The 20576-nt window shown below is 40.9% G+C and overlaps 1 protein-coding gene and 1 long non-coding RNA gene across 7 annotated transcripts in view; one reads left to right on the top strand and one right to left on the bottom strand.

The window, feature by feature from the left end:
• KCNC1 (potassium voltage-gated channel subfamily C member 1) overlaps positions 1–20576 on the bottom strand; it is a 195486-nt gene that overhangs the window by 115144 nt on the left and 59766 nt on the right. The window lies entirely within an intron of this gene.
• LOC120404266 overlaps positions 1–20576 on the top strand; it is a 93903-nt gene that overhangs the window by 19308 nt on the left and 54019 nt on the right. For 3 of the 4 annotated variants that reach the window (XR_005597898.1, XR_005597897.1, XR_005597895.1), the window contains exons 3-4: positions 6182–6297; positions 7629–7746. This is a non-coding gene — a long non-coding RNA (uncharacterized LOC120404266). Of the gene's footprint in view, positions 1–6181; positions 6298–7628; positions 7747–9070; positions 9098–10696; positions 11108–20576 lie in introns of those variants that run through there. The other variant, XR_005597896.1, reaches the window with a different exon arrangement.

The raw sequence follows: 20576 nt of genomic DNA, 5'->3' as shown, positions 1-20576 counted from the left end.
TGGTCCCATACACCATTGTTCTACCCAACCAAGCATTTCAAAACTAACATGCATCTACTTTAAAAGTAACCTGCATTTATGCCCTTTCCATGGTCTGTGTAAAGTTCCATCCATCTGAGGAGCTCAAAGTCCTTTGCAAACACGGACGAATTAAACCTCCGAATACTCAAGTGAGGTGGGTTGTATTTATCCCCACTTTACACATGAGAAATTGAGAGACAAAGATTAAAGCTGATGTTTTCAAACCTGGGTCCCCAAAGTTAGACACCTAACAGCAACTTTAAATTGATGATCTGAAATGGATGGCAGCTGCAAGTGTGCTCCACACTTCTGATCAATCGCACCATTTATTTACAGCTTCCTAAATGTAGATTTAAATGTCTAACTGAGGGCACGCAAGTTCTGAAAGTTTTGATCTGAGTGATTTGTCACAAACACAATCTGTGACAGAGGCAAAGACAAAACACTGATTTAAAGAGTCCTGGTCTTGAGATTTACCATCAGATCAAACTTCCTCAAGGGATTTGCACACACACGCAGAGTTGAAAAAGGTAGAAAACTAACTTGCAAAAATAATTCCACTTGAGGGTTTTTGCCTTTTTAGCTTCAACACTTCTGAGTTGAGGTCATCTTGGGTTTGAAGACTTATTTCTGAGATGCACCCCACCATTGTGGATTTTTCTTTCCCTTTTAAAAGGCATTACTCCCATTCCCCTACATAAAACAGATGCATTTTACAAAGACACTAAACCAGACATTTCTGTCTCCTTTTTTTGATTTAACTGCATTGTCCTGTTTGTAGGAATTCTTAAGGCCATGACTGACTGCTAACAACAAGACAATGATGTAGTACAAGCTTGCTTATAGCGGATTTCCTGTCAATGCAAGCTATTGATGGAATCAGCTGAACGAAACCAGGTTATTTTAGTTCACTTTTCCCTAGGGAGAGACATAGTTCCATCAGTCCCATCCTGCCTGACAAGGTTATGCATCCAGCTGTGCTACAGAATCTTTTATCTTATTCTGTCCTCTTGTGAATGAATAGGTTTTCTGCCAATTATTACAGTCTTGTGGGACACTCCTGAGACAAAACACAAAAGGTTAGAGTGATTTTTAACCAGCAAAGGACCTATGAGTTTGAGTGTCTTCAAGTCACAAGCCGGATGACTTCACTTGCCATGAAACTTGCAAGCAAGATTCCTTTAGATCAGGGCTCAAGAGGTAGCACTTTGTTTAATTTAATGTTACCTACCTGGGTAGTAAAATTCATGTGGACGAAGGATGAATAGTCATGTGGTTAAAGTGTTGGACTGAAACTCATGAGATCTGAATTTTTTTTTCTATATCTGCCATGGATTTCCTGTCTGATCTTAGGCAACTTACTTCATCTGTCAGTTTCCCAATGGTAAAATGGGAATAATGCTACTTCCTTTTCCCCACCCTTTGTCTGCTCTATTTAGATAGTAAATTCCTTGGGGCAGAGACTGTTTCTAACTAGGTGTATGCACTGCACCTACCAGCTTGGAGCCAATTGGTACTACTAGAATGCAAACAAGAGACTTAATGCTTCTTAGCTTCTGGTCTCCCTATTTGAAGGATATTTCTTTATCTCCTTTTCAAAAAATTGGCCAAAAATATTGGGACTTGGAACCTTTCACATCTGAGCTGCTGTCCTGAATCGTGTGTAGGCTAGTCATGAGCAAACATCTTTCCAACGTAATGGCTGGATCCCTGCCAGCTAGCCCCTATTCGATGTTGCCTGCTCTAGACCTCCTGATTTGCCTTCCGGGACTTGTCACAATCTCTAAGTCCTTTAACCCAAATAAGTAACTACTTATTAAGCAGCTCTTAATTCCCCACTGCACTGATTTTTCTTCTCCAGAACACATTTCATGCTCCTGCCCCTCTCCCACCTCATCATATTTCTTCTGATATTGTCAAAAGCTTTTTAAACCTCCAAGAAATAAAAGTAAGAAGGTCCAATAGCAACAGCCTCATGATAGCCCCTTTGTAAATCATAGGCTGGACTAATCTGTAGTTTAACTCCATTAGTTACACCAGGGGTTAATATGGCCCAGTGTATAAGAGCAGCGTGTCTAGGTGGCAGTGCACTAAAGCTGAAACTAAGGCCACTGAAATAAGGTGTTAATGAGAGACAGATGCATATAATAAAGAGAGCTGATGGTACAAAAGAGGGGCGGGGAGTTAGCACACAGGACAGGGCAGCGTGACTATGGAATACAGTAAACAAAATGGATCCATAGAAGTTTTACTTGGTTGTGTTGTAGCTTTTGTTACATTTTTATGATTCTTAAATTCTCTTCAGTGACCAAGGCCCCATTCCAGCAAAGCATGTGAAGCATGTGCTCAACATAGCTACAGTGCGATTTCTTTCTCTTTTTCTCTCTGCTAATGTACCTGTGACCTAAACGTGAAACAAAGGTGTTGTAGGTCTCTTACTGAGTTTCCATATTGTGTGTAGAAGGGATGTTTTCTTCAGGAGATGTGGCAAACAGCTAAAGTCTTTGTCCAACATCTATAAGTTGTTGTCAGATCCAGTAGTGGGCCAGATCCCCAGATAGTGTAAATCAGCATAGCTCCATTGACTTCAAAGGAGCCATGACATTTTAAGGTTCAGGGCCAGTGGCTTTTCTCCCTTAATGCCTGATCCTGATGGGTGTTGAGCATCCACATCTCCCACTGATTTCAGGACCAAACCCCTCAATGGTACTTTTAGTAAAACTGATGCCATCAAGGAGAGAAAGTGTATATTTTTTACTATTGAGAGAGTTGTGTTGGTCATTTTCCATGATTTTACATAGATGAGCTATTATTCTTAATTAAGCCAAGATTTTACAGGCCATCCTAGAAAACTGTTGGACAAGATCATCAAAAATTATCAATTTAGCCAACGAAAGGGATATAAATTGACATTTTGTGAACAGTACTGTCCAGGAGGCACTTGTGATATAAAGGAATTCTATTAAGCTGATTAACTAAGTCTTAAAGCCAATGCTGCCATTCAACAAGCCATCTAGCCATGGAATCTTTTCACAGTTGGGAAATAGCAATTGCCATGTGAACAGGAGCATGTGACCTATTCTATAGAGACCATGGAAAATTCAGCACTGCAAAGCCATTATTATTAATAAAATAAATGTCACATATATTGAATCATACATTGATAGGACCATTCAAGAGATATGTGATAATTCGTATTCCTTCCCCCTAAGAATTTATACACAAAAGGAGCCATTCTATGGGGTGCTAAGCATCTCTTGGGAGATGTTTCCACCCTCAGCTTGCATGCAGCACTTCCCAAGAGGCAGTAGACATCAAAATTAGAAAAGAAGAGGAAAGAGAGCCTCAGGGTATGTCTTCCTACCAGCTGGATCGGCAGGCAATGATCGATCCAGCAGGGATCAATTTATTGTGTTTAGTCTAGATGCGATAAATCGATCCCCGAGTGCTCTCCCATCGACTCCTGTACTCCAGCTCAGCGAGATGTACAGACAGAGTCGACGGGGGAGTGGCAGCAGTCGACTCACTGTAGTGAAGACACCGCGGTAAGTAGATCTAATTACGTCGACTTCAGCTACGTTATTCACAGAAGGAGCCTTCATCAGGGTTGAAGGAGAGCCAGCAGAGCACAGAGTGGCATAGAACTAGACTCCCTAAGGGAGTTATATGGGTCTCTTTTAAGTGTAATCATCTTTGTATAGATATGAGCAGGATATATACAAAATTGTTGTAAGAGTGTCTAAATTATACTTGACTTGATGAATTGATTATATTTGATTATGTTGATTATGGCTATTAAAATAATTTTGCCCTGATGAAAAAAATTATATCCTCAGTTTAATTGCAAATATCCAAAATGCAGGTTCAACAAATTGTAGAGCTCCTCTGCTGAAAAGTTCTAATCAAAGAGTGATGTGATTTGTGTGTGTATTTGTGTGTGTGTGTGTGTGTGTGTATATATATGTGTGTGTGTGTATGTGTGTGTGTGTATGTATATATATATATATATATATATATATATATATAATATGTATGTATTTGCTTCCTCCCCCCCTGCACCCCGCTTCTGCCTGATTGCATACTTGTAGTTCCAAATGAGGTGTGTGTGGTTGACTGGCCTGTTTGTAACTCTGGTGTTTGTAACTCTACTGTACAGTCTTTCTAAGTATTATACCTTTCCTGTCCGTTAAAAAGGTTGGGTTTTGGAGCCATACTTCCGTGAGCACTCTGATGTAAGCATTAATGGAGCACTGTCAATGCAATTCTTTGGAGTAACCACGGACAAGAAAAACAAACCACCATTGATATTTCATATTGTTGTGAGAGCCATTGACTTCAGTCAGCTAAAAAGTGACAACACTCGTACATTGAATAAGAAAAACATTTTGAACTAACTTCATTGGCAAGCACTTTGTTGCTAAATAGCATCTCTCCAATTTTCTTTCTAGGTTTGTATACGGTGCCTCTCATTGTGATATCTGAATATGTCACAGACAGGCTGGGCTTTTAAAGGTTCATCCTGTGATGGGTCATCACCTCCACCCTCACCCCCACCACCGCCACCCCCAAGCTGATCCCAATCAGTTGGAGATCAGATGACTCAACTTATTTATTATACGCAGCTGGGGAAGAGATGGGGCTTTCCATAAAGAGCTGTGTGAACCCAGTTAGAGTGGGGAGACCCAGAGGAGAACAGTTTGGGGACATTCTTTCTCTCTGGGAAGCAGCCTGAAAGAAGGCCAAGAAGCATGATGGGGAGAAAAGCAGAGAGGCTACTCCCAGGGTGAGCTAAAAGACTGATTGGAGTCATGAACTCTAATGAGCGACAGCCTGCCTGAGCAAATGGCAGAGAGCCACTGGGCTGTGGGATTGTTTGAGGCACAGGAGGCTCGGGGGTGAAGTGTGGGGCTGACTGTAATGGCTGAAGTATGCCTCTGAGGAAGAGGCAGCCTCCTGAGCTTCCCCGGTCTGAAGGTTTGGTTGTTTGCATAGTTTTGTTGAATGTTGATAAAGACTGTGGGTACATCTACACTGTACCTTCCCCCACCCCTCTCCGCAGCATGGGTCTGCAGATTCAGGTTTGTGATACAGGACTAAAATAGCTGTGTACATGTTCCTGCTTGGGCTCTGAAGCCTGGTACAGAGTGCCACCTAAAGTTCTAACGTGAGCACCTAAAAACCCTACTTACCCCGCTCCCTGTTCCAGTTAGTAGGGACAGGACTTTCGTGTTTTGGTCCATATTACTGTGGGAAGGCTGACTGAAAAAGCAGGTTTTGCATTTTGCCCTGCAGATGCTGAGGTTTGTAGTCATCCTGATATTTCCTGGAAGTGAGATCCACCTTGGAGGGCCAAACACAGACAAAGAGCTCTACCTCTTTTGTATGAGCATTGCCTGAAACACGTTTGGTTCTCTCAGCTCAGTTGACCATACGATGCAGTGGCGTGGGAGACCCTCTTATCCACTCCAGGAGCCTCCCTCCCCTGGGGGATAAGAGGGGCACTTTAGGGTGCCTCTAAGAGGCAGGGTATTTAACCAACTGCCCTAGTGTATCAGCTTGGGTATGCTGGGCCCTTCACAGTCTTCTCTTCATGCCACAGAGGCCTTTATTGGGCTGCTGTTGGTGTCGGGTCCCAGAGCAGTGGGTCTTGGTGCTAACACCCTATTGAAATACATGGTACAGCTCATGCCTGTCAGAGCTATTGCTTCAGCCTGTCTGCAGACTCAGGCAGATGTTGCAGCAATGGTTACACTGGGGTCACATTTAGAAATTAAGCCCCAGAGCTAGAAAGCTTTTGGGGGGACAAAGAGATTCTTTTTGCTTTAGGAGAAAGGGGGAAAAACCAAGTCTGACAGGTTAAATTTACATAAGCTGTTCTGTAGAGCATATTATGTTGTATTGTTTGGAGTTTGTGTTCTGTTTTTGGCAATGATATTTAATTGTGCATATAAATATATTTATGAAAGGTTGAGACACTATGAAGCTATATCCTGAGGAAAGTGGGGTCTCCGTGAGCTAGCAGGGAGTGTACTCTGAACAGTGAGCCTAAATTCAGTAGTGAGACTAGGACTTGGAGAGTAGAGATTCTGTCAGAGCAGGGTCTTTGTTGCTTGGTTTCCTGCCCAAAGATTCTCAACCCTATGTGGATCTGCCTTTGCAGGACCAGACCTGCTGTCTGTGAAGCTGACTTTGCAGGGCTGGACTTGGCAGCAGCTAAGCTGGTGGCACTGACTTCACTGAACAAGAACCTGTCAACAGCAGATTGGATGGGACATGGTGAGTAGACAGGTTGAGGAGAACCATCACCTGACACCCACTTTATTATGCAAGTTTGTATTTATCTTGCCGTCCCAAATAAAAGGTATTTGTGGTTTCATATTCCTGAGCACTCCTGAGTGCTTTCAAGGGGGGGGGGAACCCTGTAAAGGTGATCAGTGTAACCAAAATCTGGGCATGGATAAGATTTTAGGTGGGGCTTGAGCCAATCATTTCATTTGTTTTAATGGAATCCTTAAACATCATGTGATCCTAGCCCTTTACTACTGCCAATAACACCTGACATGGGGGGGGAGGGTGAAGAATACATAAGCCTTCCTTCATATGAAGGTTAGAGATTTAATTTGTCTTTAAATGAAAGCTGAGATTCTGACCTCATCACATAACACCAGGAGCTAAGGCTTTAGGCACATCCCTGCAGTGCGTATATCTTGATCCAGCCCTGATCCAATACATCCTTTCTAACACTAGACAAGTCCACAGTGAGCTCCAAGTCTACTGCTATGCAAGACTGCTCTCTGGCTCATGCTGTGACTGCTTCTGTCTGTCTAGGGGAAAGTAGTTATCCATTAGCCTCTTTCTGACAATGCCTTCCTTGTTTGCTCCTTCCCTGCTGAAGAATGATTAATTAAAGCTGTACACAAAACCATCAGATCATTCACAGGAAGCATTCTCCTGTCATTCTGAATTAAATGCCTAGGTAAACTGTCCAGGATCCTACAACTAGCTTCTGGGGAGCGATGCAAAATATTTAGTGTGTGCTGCAAGATGGCTGATGTCAGTCAGAAAAGAAGAATGCCTTCTCCATTGTGTAGTCAAAATAAGACATTCCTTCAGGGGAAGAGGCGGGAGGGGGGGAAACTGGGAGAAATATAAATATCTATAAGCAGAATCATACAGTACCATGATTTAGTGAGCTAGGCACTCTCCAGCTCCAGTCTTGGCTCTGCTGCTGACTCAGTGTGTGGCTAGGATAAACCTATTAATCTCGGCTTCCCTGAGAATTATTATTTACTATTAAACTAGAGCATAGAGAGTCTAACTGAGGCTGGAGCTCCATTGTGCTAGGCACTGTCCATATGCAAAGCAAGAGATAATCCCTGGTCTGAAAAAGTTTGTCTATTTTCTCTGTTTAGACTAAGGGTGGGAAAGAAAACACAGGCACAGAGAGTGACTTGCACATCATCACAAAGTTGGTTAGTGGCAAAGCCAGGATTAGGATTGAGATCTCATGACATCCAATTCAGAGCTCTATCCAATAAAGCGTACTGCATAAGACTACTTACTATCTCACAGGGATGTTATGAGGATTAACTAATTAATCTTCACAGGGCTCTTTGAAGATGTAAAGCTGTGTAAAAATTCTAAGTATTAATAAGCAATGTCAGAGGAAAGCAGAGAAACAGATGGATGCTAATGAGAGGAGAGAAGCTGACATGAGCTTAAAAGGTAAATAGATGTGTTTGTAATTTGCATCAAGACTTGTCCCAGAAGTTATAAGCAGATACATTCAGATTCTTGGGGTTTAATCCTATAATATAACAATTTGGGGTGGGATTTCTAAAGTGCTGTGCTCACTGAAGTCAATGGGATTTTTGCCAATTACTTCAATGGGAGAAAAGCTAGGCCAACACTGAGTACTGTTGAAAATACCACCCTTCATTATCAAAGGTATGAGCTAGGTTGGTGGGCAGTTGGCCTTAAAAAAAACAATGGAGTAAAGAAGCCTCATAAGAGAATAAAAAGAGTGAGCTACAGCTGGTGCCTGTGTAACATTTTTGAGCCTCATAACAAGCTATGAAGTAGGGTCTGCAAAGATGCAGCTTTTTCCTAGCATATTAGATGCACTGTGCATGCCTTGACTCCTTAAGGAAACATTTGTAAAATTCCTGTGCTCTTGAGGCTCTCGCTATTTATTGGCAAATGAGATCTTTAGCTGTTCTGAATTCAGTATAATTAAGTGTAAATTATTTTCCACTGCAATAAAATATTAATTCTAAAACTGCAACAAAGCTGGATAATTATCAGCTAAGTAGTAGCTAATTTAGCAGCTTGAACCAGGTGTGGAACTTTGCCAGGCCTGGAACGTTATCCACTAAATCACTGCACTTTCACTTCTGTAGGGTTGCCAACCTTCTAGGATTGTCCTGGAGTCTCCAGGAATTCAAGATTTATTTTTAATTAAAAATTATGTCGTGATGAAACCTCCAGGAATTATGTCCAGTCAAAATTGATAATGCTATTTCTGTGGACTTCCATGTGGTTCCATCTTAAAAAATCTAGGCTAATGGGATCCTTTATTTAAAAAAAAAAAATAGCCCATGTAGAAGTCTATTCACAGATTCTTAGGGTTGAATTCTCATACCTCCCTAGCTCAATAGTACAGCAGTTGTTGCTCCTAGAAAACTACACAGTTGGGTTGACTTGACATTCACAGATCAAAACTTCACATAAATCACTGTTGTTTTCCTTTAGGACTGTGTATAGATTTATATATTAGACATAAATGTGCATGTCAGGCTCTTTTGACCTTAGACGGGGCTTTTGCTTCTGTATCTCTTGAGGAGTATGCTTCAAAAACCTTCATCAACATGTAACAGGAAGGTCACTCTGTCTCTGAGGTACTCTGAGTAACACCAAATGATAGCCTTGGTGAGCTGCTGCTTTGAACATAGAAAGTTCTGCTGTTCCATATATGGAAGCCAGGGGTTTGTGTTTTATGAAGTTAATACCCTAATGTAACCAATAACACTGGTTTGTAACCTGTCTCTAGGGTTCACGATTTCCTGGCTGTGAATATGTATCCTTTGTTACAAGAAAATTCTGCCCCTTATAGGCCACATTGTGCCTTCCAGGGCGGAAGAAATCTTAGATTTCCCTTATGGCCCCCTATTTGAACAGTTTAAGTAGGATTTGTGTTACATAGGCATTGCACTGCCCTTCTGCGTGGGGACGAAATTCATCTGAAAAGTTTCAAGATAAGCACCGCTCTGCAGCACCATCCTGTGACATCGGGCCTGATCCTGACCCCATAGAGTTCAGCGGTAAAGGTCTTGCTGAATTTGATGGGAGCAGGGTCATGTCCGCTGAGAAGTGCGTTAGATCCAAGTTTTCAGAGCTATCACTGTAACTCAGTTACAGTATTAAGAAGGTCTGTGTTTAGCTGTTTTAGGAACCAACATCTTATACCGTGGCAGGATATGTTATCACTTGTTGAATACTGTCTGACCCTCAAGTTAAAAGAGGCGGGATGCTAGTGCTGAGAACAGGAATACCCAGATGCTGCAGGAAGTGGTGCTGGTTACTCAGTTATTGGAAATCTTCCCTCTGAAACAGTTACCCAATATGGTGCCATTTTTCAAATGCAATGAAAGACCCTAACCACATCCAGATAATAAAGAGCTCATTTAACTTGTTTTGCAAGAGATGAGGTGTTAGAAAAGGTGGAGGGAGGAGGAAAAGAGAGATACCAAAAATGTCAAAGCTGGCTGTCTAAAATCAAGCATCTAAATAGAAGGTGGTTTTGCATTCAAAGGTGTTTGCGCTGAGCAACCCCAGATGCCACTGAGGTCAGTGGGAGCTGTATATACTTAGTATCTTTGAAAATCCATCCCTGTTTAGGTGCTTAACTTTACCACACAGTTTTGAAAATGTTTGCCTTAGAAGGTGATAAAAAGGAGAGAAAAGAGAAATTAGATGAGCGAGGTGAAAGAGGAAAGGGGGAAATAAGAAAAGGAATTACAAAAATGAGGGGCAGGTAATATTTTGGGAAGAAAAATAAATTCTCCCTAGACAAAATAGAAATAGAAATGGAAAATATGTTCATCAGATTCAGTAACCAACAACTGCTATATGGCTTTCATGCATCTTGCTTTTTAATTCATTAATGTATTTTCCCACAGATTTCTGAAAGGCCGCTTGTGGTATTTTAAGGTGTATTGTCTGTTTGAATAAGTAATTTGGACGACAATTTCTTAAGTGCGAAAGTGACTTAAGTGCCTAAGTTTTACTGAAAGTCAGTGGCTAAGTCACCTAGACACTTGAGAACATTTTTATCCTAAATCTTTCACAGAACTACCTGCCTATTCATTCTCCACAAAGTCAACATCATTTTTCCACAAATTTCTTCAAGAAATGGGACTAAATCTTATATCCCTCCCCGCTCTTTGGCAGTTTCCTAACACTGCTGTTAAGGATCCGGGAAAAAAATCCTTGTTTGCTGTGTAGGATGGATCTTGTGCTCTGAAGGCTCTTGGTTTTTGTATTGAGAGATAATCCTGGGCAACAGTTAAGAAATCCCCTGGAAAACTGCCTCTGTAATTCTCTCCAGTGAGATGTCTGGAGTTTGAGGGAGTAATTAACAGTTTGCTGTTGGTGGTTTCCTCAATCCTATTGTTAGCTTTTCTTGGTTCAAGATTTTTGGTCATCTTATTTTAAATGATAGATTTAACTTGGTGAACTCATTCAAGGTCACAGAACACATTTACTACATGTGGAGAAGGATCTAAAGCCCCAAATTATTTGGGACCCAATTTATTAGAGACTTCCATTGCCACCTGTTTTCTGAATGGTAATTAGAATCCAATGGGGAGCTCCTGCGACTGAACTGTCCAAAGGCTTGCAGCAGGCATTCTTATTGTCCTCACACTCAGAACTTCCTTCTTGTGATGATCTATAGGTTTTCATGGCACAAATGCTAAATTTGCTCTGTCTCTTTGACTGACTCCTATAATTATGGACACTCAAATTTTAAATGCCTAAGTTTAGACATCTATATAAATGTCCTGCTGGCCCACAACTCTAGCTGAAAGCAGTGGGAACTACAGGTGTTCAGCTCCTTTGAAAATCAGGGTACCTTTAGTTAAGGGCCAGCCTTTCCATTTGAAAATTTTGGCTTGAGGTCTGAGCCAGTATTTGCCATCTCTTATATGGATGGCGCATCAGTATTTGGCATCTCTTATATGGATGGTGCATGATGTGTTCAGTTGCCAAATAATAAATATCTTATGTATTTTAGATATTTATTTTGATCCTTTGTTCAGTGTCTATTGCTATAGCAACTATGCTAAATATCTACATGGAAATAATACTGGTGTTTGTAGGGGAATTGACAAGCTGCATAGGGAAATGGGAAATCCCTTTTCCAGCTAGGACATTCACAGATAGTGGAATGTGTCTTTTTGCTCCTGACTTAAAGATGAATGCTAATTGAAAAAGGTAGGGACCAGATCCTTAGCTATTGTAAATTGGTATGGTTCCATTGACTTCAGTGGTGCTAAGCTGACTTATATCAGCAGAGGGTCTGGTCCTATATCTCCCAGAAGAAAAAGCAGCACATATAGTATATTAGTAGCCTAAACCCTGTGACCTTAATCAGACTAAATCTAGCAGGAAAACTGCATTCAGAACTCTACCAGAAATGACTTCCCTGCTGCAGTTGGAACTCTGAACAACTCCAGCACTCTCCACCAGCTAAAGTAACACTGGACATTTTTCTGAAAGATATGCTCCAGTTCAACAACACATTATTTTGGGAAAGTCCCAGGGGTGTGTGTCAGACTAGATTATCACAGTGGTCTCTTCTGGCCTTAGACTCTTGGAAGTGACTATAGTCCACAAGAGTGGAGAAAGGAGAGGTGTAATAATGGTGTTAAACATTTTGTGAAATAAACACCACCTACTATAAACATGAGAACAATGTACATTATTCTATATTAACTGTTACCTGAACTGACAGAAGGACTGTGAATCCATCTCGCAGATGACTGCAGCATGTCTGCATTATTTTTAAGGCAGTATTGAGAGAGTCAAGCATTTGCTAATAGAATTGTTAATTTTGGAATGAAGGTGTTTATAATATCTGGGCACTCCCCTGACTAATGTCATGTCATCAGCTGATTCTCCATAGACTTTCTGAGAACCACATCTGAACTCAATGATCAAGCAGAGACACAGCCATAAGGGAAAAATGAATGCACCTGCATATTTAATCATCCTTTTCTTGTATTTAAATACCTTGAGGAGGAAAGCATTGCATGTTTAGTGGGATTTTTCTCTACACTGTAAATAATATACCAACATAAGGAGCGTGAGTGACCTTAAAACCCCCATATTGACTTCTGTGGGAATTTTGCCTGCGAGAGGAAGTTATCAAAGAGGCTTTTGCCTGAGTAAGAGCTAGAGAATGGGGCTTTAAGACACTCAAAACTTGCTCCTTGCAATGATCGATACATTTTCAGGGCACAAATGCCAAATTTGCTGTGTCTCTTTGACTGACCGGGATATGGGCTCTCCTATAATTATGGACACCAACATTTTCAAATTGTAGATGCCTCAGTTTAGGCATCTGCCTGTGCATTCTTTGGGCCAAATCCTGCTTGCATTACTCATGCAAGTAAATCCCATTGACTTTAGTGGGAAAACTCACATGAGTAAAGTGAGCAGGATTGGCCTCTTTGAAGATGTTAAGGAGGGGTCAACTTTTACAGACAAGTTTCAAGAAGGGCAGCCATTATTATTTTATTAGTTTGTTTGTTTTGTATTGCATAGCACCTAGAGACCTGCAGCTGAGACTGGAACCCTTTGTGCTAGAGCCTGTACAAACACAATGAGAGACAGCACTAAGGAGCTTGGACTCTAAATGGAAAAGATAAAGGGGTAGAGGGAGAGGGGAAAGATGTGAAATGACTTGCCCCAAGCTCACACAGCAGGTCAGTGACAGAGCTGGCATTAGAACCTCGGTGTCCTGGTTCCCAGTCCAGGGTGCTGTCTGCTAATTACACTGCTACCCCCCCTTACTTTAAAAGTGATAAATACAGATGGAAAGAACAAAGTGATGTTATATGCGTTTTACAGCTACCACCATCTGTCATACTGTCCATTCTCTTTAAAATTTCAGCCATCTCCTATGCAAAAATAATTCTAGATCACTTGAAATATTTGTGTTAACTACTGTGAATGGCTTTTTCAGATTTTGTTTGCTACATGTTTCCTCTAAAAACAAAGAACCTAGCTGTAAATCAAATTAAAATTAATCTGAAACTGGATAATTTTCATGGGACACTCATTTCACCCACGATACTGGCTGACTTTTTATTGCCGGATGGATGAAAATCAATTACTTAAATCCAATTGTTTTATTTTTTTCATTTCAATCAGATCTTTGGATTTAAATTAAAACCAGGTTGATTTAAAAAAAAGGTCTATTTAAAGTTTGAAATTGCCAACCTATGTTAAGGCCTAAATCTATAATCTGTTAAAATAGTTTAAATACAAATAAATAAATAAATAAATAGTATGTGTTTGCTGCCAAGTTTTAAAGATAGTCAGACTATTGAACTGGTAGAAGTAAATGGCCAAGCACCTGGAACAAAGTTTGCTAAAATACTAAACCAATTTTTGACAGCAGTAGTCTCTCCTGCTGGTGCAGAGAGAATATTTTCTTCATTTCATTTTATTCACAGTTAAGAAACCAGTTGGAAGCTTAAAAAGCAGGAAAGCTTGTTTTCCTCTTCCAATCTATGAATAAAAACTAGGTATAAGAGGATGAGATCTAGAGAAGCTCGAAACTCTTGAAGGACAAAGTGACCATAAACAAAAAGTTCAATTCGCTAACTAAAGAGTAGATTAAATAATCAGTTATTAAAAATGTTTTGCACTGAAAACTAACTCCCCCTCCCCCCATGTATCCAGCACACTAAAGGTAGTTTTATTTAAATATATAAATAAAATCCTGTTTTTGTACATTATTAATTGAATTTGGATTTCCATCCAAATAGAGCTTGACACATATCACAAATAATAAAATTAATCATCTAATAAATAAGAAACACATCATTCATCATTTTCTAACAGGAAAGAAACATAAAAATCAAGAATCTGAATAAAAGTAAGTTAAGGTATATAATTATTTATATGTGTGTAGATATAGTGTTCTCCTGGTTAGCAAAGAAGCACCAAATTTAGTATAAAAGCTATATTTAGTTCTGAATCAACATGTAATGGTGACTAACCAGTGAGAATCTATCTGTCTTTAGAAAAATATCTAAACGTACATTGCTCATAAATGTGGTAATTATTCTTAATTCTACCTGTACCAATGACCAGAAACAAATTAAAACCAAGGGACCCTGCAACATTCTTATCTTTTATTTATTTATTTATGTATTTTCTGTAGTACCCAGGCTGCGCTAGGCATTGTACAAACACAAATGCAGCCTCTGTCCCTGTGCCAAAGGGCTTACCCTCTGAAGAGACAAAGCAACCAGACAGAGTAGTGCCAGGCAGAAGAAAGGGGTCTGATGCACAAGTAAAAGTGGCCAGGTGGTAATTGAACACATCCTGATTTAAAAAAAAAAAAGACAAAAAACGTGTATATATTTTTTTTGCATGGCAAAGAAGTGAAGTGAACCAAAGATACAAAGAGGGTATCTCCGTGGCTGGCCCAGGTCAGCTGACTCGAGCTCGTGGGGCTTAGGCTGTGGGGCTGTACCATTGTGGTGTTGACATTTGGACTCAGGCTGGATCCAGGGCTTTGGGGAATCCCAGAGCTCAAGTTCCAGCCAGAGCCCAAACTTCTACACTGCAGTTTTACAGCCCTTTAGCCTCAGTCCCACAAGCCCAAGTCAGCAGACCTGGCCCAGCTTCTGATGTTTAATTGCAGTGTAGACATACCCAGACTCTTGCAAAAACCTTTAATTAGCAACAAGCTACAACAGCAGGCTCCTAGCCTAGGGCAATGTATTGTGCCAGTGTTAGAGTGAATCTGTACAGGCCTCCTCCAAATTATGCTCATTACATCATTTGGTAAGTGTCCGCAGCAAAGGTGCCACTGGCCAGAGGAGGGGCTGACACTTTGAGAAGGTGAGAGATGATGATGGTGGTGGGTTTGCTGTGATGTGCAAGCATATGGCTTATGTGCAGTCCCGGGGACGTGATCAAAAGCCAGTGGAATCAGAGACTTTCCATTGGCTTGGATAGATTTTTGGATGAGGCATTTGGAGGGATAGTGAACAGGGCAATGCCCAGAGATGACACTTGTGCATCCACCCTGGATATTGTTTGTTTGCTCTATTGACCTGCTTCCTTTGGATTTAGCCTTTTCTCCTCTCCATCCTTGTCATTTAGTTGCTCTGTCATCTTAAATTCCCTGTGGTTTTGTTTCTTTACTTGACTTCTGCACCCCTGAATGGTGAAACCAACTTCCTCTTTAACAGGCTCCCTTCCAGTAGATAAGCGAATAATTTAACTGTTAATTTTGCTGCATTTCAGTGCGCAGGCAGTGCATTTAGCAGCTACTTTTAAGCAACCTGCTTCTGCTGAATTTTCATTGGCCTTTCTGTGTCCTTTATTTTTCACTGCTCTCTGCTGGACCTCATTTCCTTTTGCCGTAGTGCATGCTGCTAATCTTGGAAAGAGAACTCCTTTCCTGTTTGTCAGGCTGTTCTCCAAGTTTACAGTACATTGGCGGGGCAACACTGGGAAAACTTGCAAGCCATCCACTGACCAGGCCATACTTTGCTCAATAAATAACAAGGGCTTTGTTGTGGCATTCACAAAAAGAGCCTTGCGCTGGGGTGGTGCAGCTCCAAACTGTCCCATTTGGAACACCAGGAAAGCTTTGTGCACAGGCGAAACACTGGTTTCAGAAGTGCCAGGCCATGTATGGAAAGTATGCCCCCCGCCGCACCTCTTCTGGGGAGGGGTTGAGGGCACATACATTATTGTGCAACTGCCGGACTCCAGTGTGCAGGAGCTCCATCTCCATTAGTGTAGTTGATTTCCTTTACCTCCATTAGTGTAGTTGATTTCCACAGGGGGCTCACAAGGGGAGCAGTTTCTGTGCTCTGTTGGACTGCAATTGTGGCTGGCTCCTGCATGGGTGCTTGCTATGTTAGAAAGAGAAACCTGTAGCTATCCGTTCATCTCGGCTTTAGTTTCAAGTGATGAAAATTTTATGCCTTTGGGACCATGAAGTTTGTGTCAGTAACCCCCTTTCTACCCAATGTTTAAATAACTACCCCATATATGACCCATCTTATTATGGCCACAGAATGGCAATATTACTGTCACTTGACACAGTTGCCCAATGGCAAGACACTGTTCTATCCATGTAGTGAGTGAATGTGTAACTCTGGATATAGCCTCATCCTTAGAGTAACATGTTTCTGCTCTAACTCCATGATGACTTGTTCTAAAGTATTGATTTAGCATACTGTAATTGGGCCTTTGATCCCGAGTAGTGCATGATTTATATTTCATTTAATTTTGCTTTTAAAGGTTGTGTTGTGTTAAGTGGAAGATTCTTGAATAACAATATTCAATGATAACATTGTTTAATATATTTGAAAGTCATCTATGATTTTCATAGATTCAGGAACAGTGAATTTAATATAGATATAGATAGGGTGAGTTTACTACTACAATAAGCTCCATAGTGTTGATTCCACAATTAAGTGGTCAGAGGTATGAATAAAGCCTATGGCAGAAATTTTCACAGCCAGGCACAGGACTTACCCACCCATCTTCCATTTAAAATAATGGAAGATGCGTCACTAAATCCCCTGCACTGCTTGGAAAATTTCAACTTGGAATTCTTCCCTGGAGTTCTGTAAAAGCTTTCAAATAGCCTGGAGCTTGGATTCCACTATCTTTATGCTAGTGTATTATTGCAGAGCTGGAGGGGGGGATGTTTACTCAGATATATTTTCAGTCTATAATCAACAGGGAATTAAGATACAATTAATGTGATAAAAGAAGGCTATCGTAGGGCAAACGTGTTTATTTCAGATAGTGTTGAAAGTAAGTTGTGTGTGTCCTCAGTATCAGATGATACTAAAATGGGCACCATTAAAACTTGGGCTGCTGCTCTTGTAGTTGGGAGGCATTGGTCCTTTTCTTGGGTTTGCCACGGTCCTGCTGGTGACCTCGAGCAAGTCACTTCACCTCTGTGCTTCTGTTCCACTTCTTATACTTTGTCTATTCTGTTTGTTTATTAACATTACCACAGCAGGTTGTAGGCTCTTAAGGGAAAACTATAGATATCCATAGTGAGCGACGGTGCCTAGCACAATGGGTTGCCATCTCAGTTGGAGCCTCTAGGCCAGGAGTCGGCAGCCTTTCAGAAGTGGTGTGCCGAATCTTCATTTATTCACTCTAATTTAAGGTTTTGCGTGTCAGTAACACATTTTAACGGTTTTAGAAGGTCTCTTTCTATAAGTCTATAATATATAACTAAACTATTGTTGTATGTAAAGTAAATAAGGTTTTTAAAATGTTTAAGAAGCTTCATTTAAAATTAAATTAAAATGCAGAGCCCCCTGGACCGGTGGCCAGGACCCGGACAGTGTGAGTGCCACTGAAAATCAGCTTGTGTGCCGCCTTAGGCACACATGCCATAGGTTGCCTACCGCTGCTCTAGGCACTACTGTACCATAAATAATCTTGACATTTCCCTTGCCGTGGGTATTTTCATTCATATTTATTTAGAATAGAAAGATTCCCATTGGTTTTAAGGAGCTTCCGATCACATCACACCACTGATCTTAATTTACCAGATTTTACTGGGGTCCAGAGAATATTAACATTGGATGTTATTAAAAGGATCACCTTTCTTCTTTGTTATGATGGCCAGAAGTGCATATAACACCGCAAACCATCTTCCTGCCTATAAGTGTCTAAATTAGAGTGTGCTCTTTGTATACAGGCATTTTGATGTGCAAAATCCCTTAACTAGTTCTATGAGAAGCTTCACAAACTCTGATGATTCCATTAAGGTTTTACAGAAAGCTCCATATTTAGTGTTCTCTAGTGGAAACATGTAACAGTTTAATTAAGTTCTGCACATGATTAACACTAGAGCTATGTGAAATATTCACTGAGAAAGTAAAAAACCCACAACATTAAAATGGGCCTCCTCTTTTCTCACCTTTGCAGAGCTTGTGCAAAAATGCAGTGCTTTCTGCAAAATTGTTTGTATCAGTGAACGTTCTGTGGAGCGAGCACTCTATTTTATTTTATTTTTTTAGCACTATCTGGATGTCAATGCAAATTTCCAAGCTAAATTTCCTGTGGTGCTTTTCAGTTTTGAGATGGATTGGTTGGTCATAGTGTGGTTGAAGTCCCATGATATTTCTTGAGGATTCCAGATGATGTAGGTCTCCTCCATGGCTCCAGGAGGACAAAAAGGGGTCAACAGAAGCCATTTTGATTTGTTGCATAAAGCCTGTGTGTGAGGAAGTGAGACAACTGATATCATAAAACTTCAAAGATTGCGAAGAGCGGGAACAGAGCAAGTATTGTCCTTGTAGTCCTAGAAGGAGCATAACTATTATTTAAACAGGAAGGTGAAATTATTGCTTCAGTTTTGAATCACAAGTATTCAGGGAAAACTTTGAAAGTGCAAAATACTTTATGGTCAAGATTTTTGAAAATTTGGCCCCTGAATCCAAATTTTGGCACCTAATTAATAGGTCTGATTTTACAAGTCCTCGTAATGCAGCAGCTCCCACAGAGATCTCTAAGGTTGTTTTAATTCATTAAATGGGTACTCAGCGCTTTTGGGAAAATTAGATTACTAATGTGGGTGCCTAAATATAGACTCAAGAACCTAATTTTGGGCATCCATTAAAAAAAAAATCTTGAGCTCTATTCTTGTATGCTGGGAATCCATAACCAAAACCACTTCTGTTAATCTCATCACTATCTCTTTGGCTGATCCTTTTTAAAGTAAAAATTGCCTTGCACAAGTGAGTAGTTGTGCCCTGCTAGTTAGTTGGTTCTCCCTTTTCCCCCACTGGGCTACGCTGACGCTATTGAGCCACTTCAGTTGGAGTACCTCTACTTCCTCAATTCCAAATGAGTGAAGAAGGCTGTTAATACACTCTAGACTAAGCCTCCTTTAAGGTCATTTTCCAGATTCCTTCTTCCTGAGGTGCCTCAACAGGGAGGACCTATAGCCTTCCCCCCTCCAGTTTAGGTTAACTTCAGTAAAAGCAAAGAGGAAAATTTGCAATACGCGTTAAGCATTCTATAAGCACAGTGGACCAAGTTCACTCCTGGAGTAACTCCATTAAATCCACTGTGAGCTGCACCAGGGAAAAATTTGGCCTAACTAGACAAGTCATTGTGCAAAGCATAGTTAGCTGGGCACTGAGCTTACATCCAGAGAATACTGACTCATCAGAAAATAAATCCCAATCTCTTTACTGCCAAGCGGTGCTTTACCCAGTATTTTCTCCATTCATGTTTACTTTGTATTGGATCTTTGTTCTTATGTGTAAGGACTATAGCAAATAAAATTAATAATAGTGCCCTGCATTTCTGTGTTGAGTCTTATCCAAAAGGATCCCAAAGAGCTTTGCCCATTGAAATTCAGCTGGTGATAAGTCAATGCTTCTGTGAAGCTACCACAGCTTACACCAGCTGAGGATCTGCACACACATTCACCCACCACTAAAATGCAGGGACATGTGGGGTAAAACACAGGAACTGTTCGATGACATGCCACAACTACACAATAACTGAGGGCTGAAAATTCGGTTGGGCATGCCATGTCCAAATAAAATGGCGGTGGGGTTAAGTGGCTGGAATGTAGTCACCCAAATGTGACCTGAGTACAAAGAATGCAATCCATCCCCTTGGTGTGTGCTGCTCAGGTGGTACAAAAGGGCCAGAATCTGAGTGCTAATGGCCAGCTGGGAATTCAGTTTGCATAGATAAACTTCCTATTGGTGTAAAACTGCTGTAGCTGGCTCCTGCACCAGCTGCCCACACACACCCGCATTGGGGGGAGGAAGGGAGCATGGCAGTGCAGAGCTCCACTATGCCTATGTCCACTTGGTTGGGGTCCATTTAAGGACCCTATACCACCGGCATGTCAGCTCCTTAGCTTCTCTAAACCTTCTCAAATTTAGAGGTCTAAACCATAACTGGCACCTTGATAGCCCTTCTCTTCGCCACCTCTCTGGTTGCAGAAGGTAATCTGGCCAACGCCCCAACAATTGTGGAAAGTGCAATGGATCTTAAATGACTACAATTGGGCCACCATTTTTTGTTTTTCTGTCTCCTCAAAGAAAAAAAACACACAGGTCAACTAACACTCTGTGTGCACAGGAAAGCCTCTGTGGCTCTAAATGAAGTAGACTCTCTGGAAGATAAAGTGAGCTGGCTGAGCAGTGCAGAGAAACCTATCACTGTGCCAACCTTCTGATAATTACAATTTCAGTTCAATGTACCGTAGGCTCTCTCTCTTAATCTTCTAAATAGGAAGTTTCTCAAGA

The sequence above is a fragment of the Mauremys reevesii genome, linkage group 4 (genome assembly GCF_016161935.1).
Source record: "Mauremys reevesii isolate NIE-2019 linkage group 4, ASM1616193v1, whole genome shotgun sequence".
In the NCBI taxonomy this organism is placed as follows: Eukaryota; Metazoa; Chordata; order Testudines; family Geoemydidae; genus Mauremys; species Mauremys reevesii.
The sequence above is the reverse complement of the archived record's forward strand: the minus strand, read 5'-3'. Positions and strand labels throughout refer to the sequence as shown.